Source organism: Hipposideros armiger, unplaced genomic scaffold (genome assembly GCF_001890085.2).
Source record: "Hipposideros armiger isolate ML-2016 unplaced genomic scaffold, ASM189008v1 scaffold_202, whole genome shotgun sequence".
NCBI classification, from domain to species: domain Eukaryota; kingdom Metazoa; phylum Chordata; class Mammalia; order Chiroptera; family Hipposideridae; genus Hipposideros; species Hipposideros armiger.
Genome location: NW_017731552.1, coordinates 1,637,294 through 1,641,553, shown reverse-complemented (window position 1 = coordinate 1,641,553; position 4,260 = coordinate 1,637,294). Strand labels below are relative to the sequence as shown.

The window sequence follows — 4,260 nt, the reverse complement described above, 5'->3', positions numbered from 1 at the left end:
ACAACTAGATTGAGGAACAAAACGACAGCAACTTGTCTGTTCCCCTTCCCCCAATTCCCCAGCACTGTTCCCATCCCCCCAATTCCCCAATAAAAATCTAAAAAAAAAAAAAGAAAGCACTTGAATTGGAAAAATAAAAATAAAAGGGTAGTGCTTGGGCAAAAGGCCAGGGAACCCAGGAGGGATGCAGGCATGGCTGGCAGCACTTGCTTTTGGAATGTCATGAACAAGAACAGGGCCTGCCAGCCCACCTACGTCTTTACTAGGCTCTTAACAGGGTCAGGGAAGCAGCACGAGCGAAGGCCACCTGTCCCCCTGGCTCACAGCCCCATGCAAGCAAGGGGCTGGAGCCACACAGAGAGAGAGGGGCGAACGCCAACATCCGGGGGGGTTGGGGACGGGAGAGACACAAGCAAACTCCCCGCCCAGCCAGAAGGCCTCCCCAGGCAGACACTCAAAACACCATCAGTGCATTCTTTATACATATGTACAGGTCTTAGATGTTCCATAATTAACCATTTAAAACCATAATCATTAGCAAAATAATTGTGTTTCTCCGCAAACGTGCCTTGTAATTTTGTGGGCCTCTGTGTAGGCTCTGGGTGGGGCCAGGCTGCGGGGATGGAAGGCATGTATGTCACAAGTTACATGCTGGAGAGGACCCTGCTTGTCAGTCAAGACCCTGGCAACCCTGGACAGGCTCACTGACCCCCCTGAACATCTTTCTTCTAGAGCAGGGGTCGGCAAACTGCGGCTCGTGAGCCACGTGGTTCTTTGGGTGTGTTCCATCTCAAAACTTTGCTGACCCCTGGAAGAGCCAATTCTGTCCCTCACAACAATTTAAAAATTATTCAAGAGCCCATAAATATATTTTTACATAATCACCATTATGTGAATAATATCCTTCAAAAATGTTATAAATGAAACTATGATAGTTTTATTTTCATTTTCAATTTTACTTCAGAGCCACAGTTCGCGAGCCGTAGTTTGCTGACCCCTGGCGGCTCTTCTGTCTCAAAAGTTTGCCGACCTCTGTTCTAGAGTTTGCACTGGGCCTTCCCTCAAAGCTACATGGGATCAGAGGTGACTTGTGAGGATGAAAAGGCCGATGCTAAGGGCACAGTTCACCCATGTGCGGGCATGGCTCTAAGCGCTTGGCATGTCTGATCAGCCCCAAAAACCTGAGATATAAGCATGCACTGTGATCACAGGCCATTTCACAGAAGAGGAAACTGAGGCACAGGGCAGTCGCAGATGCGACTTGTCCAAGATCACACAGATGGCGACAGGGGAGCCTAGCTCTCAATCTGTGTCCTAACCACTAGCCATACCAGCTCATGTAGACTAGCGGGGAGGCATGTGGAAAACACACAGTTCTGTCCTGCCTCGTGCTTCTAGATTGCAGATCCATACAGTCCATAGACGTGCAAGGAGAAAAACACGGGCCGATGTTTCTATAATCTTAGGGAGGGTAAAACCTCTCTAGGCAGGTCACAAGGCCAGGAGCTTTAAAAGAAACGACAAATTTGGCAATAAACTTTAAAATATTCTATGTAATAACACATCAAAAATAAAGCTGAAAGATAAACAAGAAACTGAGAAAAAAACTGTGCAGCACAAAAGGGTGCTAATAATCCTAGTATAGAGAGGGTTATTATAAAACATTGGTTCTCAACCAGAGGTGATTCTGTTCCCTAGGGGACACTGGGTGATATCTAGGTAGGGACATTTGTGGTTGTTATGATGGGGAGGAAAGGTGCTCCTGACATCCCGGGATGCTGCTCAATGCCCCACATTGCCCAGAACAGCTGAACCCCAGAATGATCCAGCTCAAAGAAATCAATAGTGCTGAGGTTGAGAAACCCTGTTATAAGTCAAGAAAAAAACAAAAAACACCCCAATTTAACAAGTGACCAATGGCTATGATTGGGCAGTTCAAAAAAGCAATGACTAGGAAGTGACAGATTAAAAGGAGGGACAAAGCCGGGGCTGTCACCGGTATGATGAAAGCCTCCAGCTGTCATAGGGGCGTCAGTTCAGAAGACGTTTCTGGGGACAACTGAGCAACACGTTCAAAATAATAAAGGTGTCTGTGTTCTGAGCTACCACACTCACAGAAGTTCACCTCAAGGAGACAGCAGCAAGGATGCTCACTGCAGCATTGTTTAGAAAGAAAAACATACAAGTAATCTAAGTGTCCATTACTAGGAATATGGGCAAGGGAATCATACACACCCACACAAAAACAAAGAAGTATGCGGTCGATGAACTAGAAAGACCTCTACTTGACACAGTGATGACTGGAGAGCCTCCACCAAGATGATAAGAATAGTTACCTCTGGGTAGCAGGATCTGGGGAATTCATAATTCACATAGACAGTACTTATGTGTTGTCTTTCCTGACAATACTTAGGTATCACTTTTATAAAAACCAACAGTACGGCTGGCCAAGTGGCTCAGTTGGTTAAGAGCTCACTCAGGAGTGCGAGCTCTGAGTAACAGGGTCACCGGTTCGATTTGCGGCCTGAACTGAGCTGCCGTTGAGCTGCCAACAGGTGGCAGGATGGATCAGCTAAAAAAAAAAAAAAAACCAACAGTACTTAGAGCCCGCCTCCAGAGCTGTACCTCACTGGCTGATCCATCGGGGTAGACAGGAGCAGACCTCAGTGGGAAGAGGCAATGTATCCTGGAATTAAGCCATCACCAAAACGATTATGGTACCCATTCCCTACTTAATTCAAATTTAAAATACCAAACCAAATTGGAACCTCCATATACTGCTGGTGGAACTGCGAAAATAGTGCAGCCACTTTGGAAAACAATTTGGTGGTTTCTTAAAGCATTAAACATGGAGTTACCGGGCCGGCCGAGTGGCTCAGTTGGTTAAGAGCTCGCTNTCCTCATGTTGTGGTGACCCCCAACCATAAAATTATTTTCATTGCTACTCTATAACTGTAATTTTGCTACTGTTATGAATCGTAATGTAAATATCTTTTTACTTTCCGATGGTCTTAGGCAACCCCTGTGAAAGGGTCGCTCGACCCCCAAAGGGGACGCGACCCACAGGTTGAGAACCGCTGCTCTAGAAGCTGGAAGTGGCAAAGAATGGACTCTTACCCTGGAGCCTCAAGAAGGAACCAGCCCTGCTGACACCTTGATCTTAGCCCTGTGAGACCATGTCGGACTTCCAGTCTCCGGAACTGTCAGATATAATAATAAATGTGTGTTGTTTAAGTCACTAAGTCTATAGTCATCTACTAGGGCAGCAAAGGGAGACTAATGCTGTAGCTTCAATGTGCATTTTCCTGATCACAGAGGATGTGAGACACCTCACTTCCACTGACCACAGAGGCCTCTCTGCTGTGACCTGCCAGTCCCTAGCTCTCAAGCATGTCTCGATGGGATCACATGTCTCCCTCGTCACTTGTAACTGTCTCTTAGCACTCGTCTCCCCCGCTGGACATGGGCTGCCCCCACCAGCACACGGTCTGAAAGGCAGAGAAACCACCAGGGCCTGTGGTTCTCAGCTGGATGGACTCCGGCCTGCTGCTGCTGCCCATGGCTGCTGGGCCACTAAGACCGTGGGTCCTTCTGCCCTCATGCTTTGAGGCCCAAAAGCACCAACCCCTAAGTCGGGAGGCTGGAAGCTCTGCGGCTGACATCAAGGCCTAGGTCAAGGCCCAGTTCTCAGGCCACAAGCTGAGGTGAGACCTCTGTCTACCCTGACCAATGTCTACAAGGGGCGAAGTTCTAGGCTAGCCCACCTCCACTGCTTCTTCAGGGGCTGAAGAATCCCTGGCTGGCCAGCAGCCACCCTGCAGGCTCTAGGATGCACAGGCCTGGCCTCAGACCCCGCCACAGGCCCCCTGGGCATAAGGCAGCCAGGGTTGAGGGATCAGAGGCCCCTCACATGCGGGCTGCACAGCATGACTCCCTTCCAAAAGGGGCAATAACTTTACAGTGAAGAAACCTGGCCCAGGCCGGCCGAGTGGCACGCTGGTTAAGAGCTGGCTTGGGACGCCAGAGGGCCCTGGTTCAGATCCCACATATGAGGGCCAGTGACACTGCCCTCTACAGCTAAGATGCTGTACAACAACTCAACCTGGAGATGGGCTGCCGTCAGTCGCTGGTGACCACGTAGGCTGTAGCCCCTGCTGCAGTGGGTTGCCATGGGCTACCGTGTATAGCCAGCAGCCAGCGTGAGCAGCCAGCAGCCGCAGTGAGAGGCCATCCAGAAGCCGGCGACTGATCTGCCTCGCC

General features: G+C 49.4%; 1 protein-coding gene across 5 annotated transcripts in view; it reads right to left on the bottom strand.

Moving 5' to 3' along the window:
* Positions 1 to 4,260, bottom strand: part of KDM4B (lysine demethylase 4B) — a 156,180-nt gene that overhangs the window by 117,798 nt on the left and 34,122 nt on the right. Inside the window, exon 1 of one of the 5 annotated variants that reach the window (XM_019653436.1) lies at positions 3,118 to 3,216. The exons of the other annotated variants lie outside the window; for them this stretch is intronic. The gene's annotated coding sequence lies outside the window, so the exon portion shown is untranslated. Of the gene's footprint in view, positions 1 to 3,117; positions 3,217 to 4,260 lie in introns of those variants that run through there. 5 annotated transcript variants of the gene reach the window in all.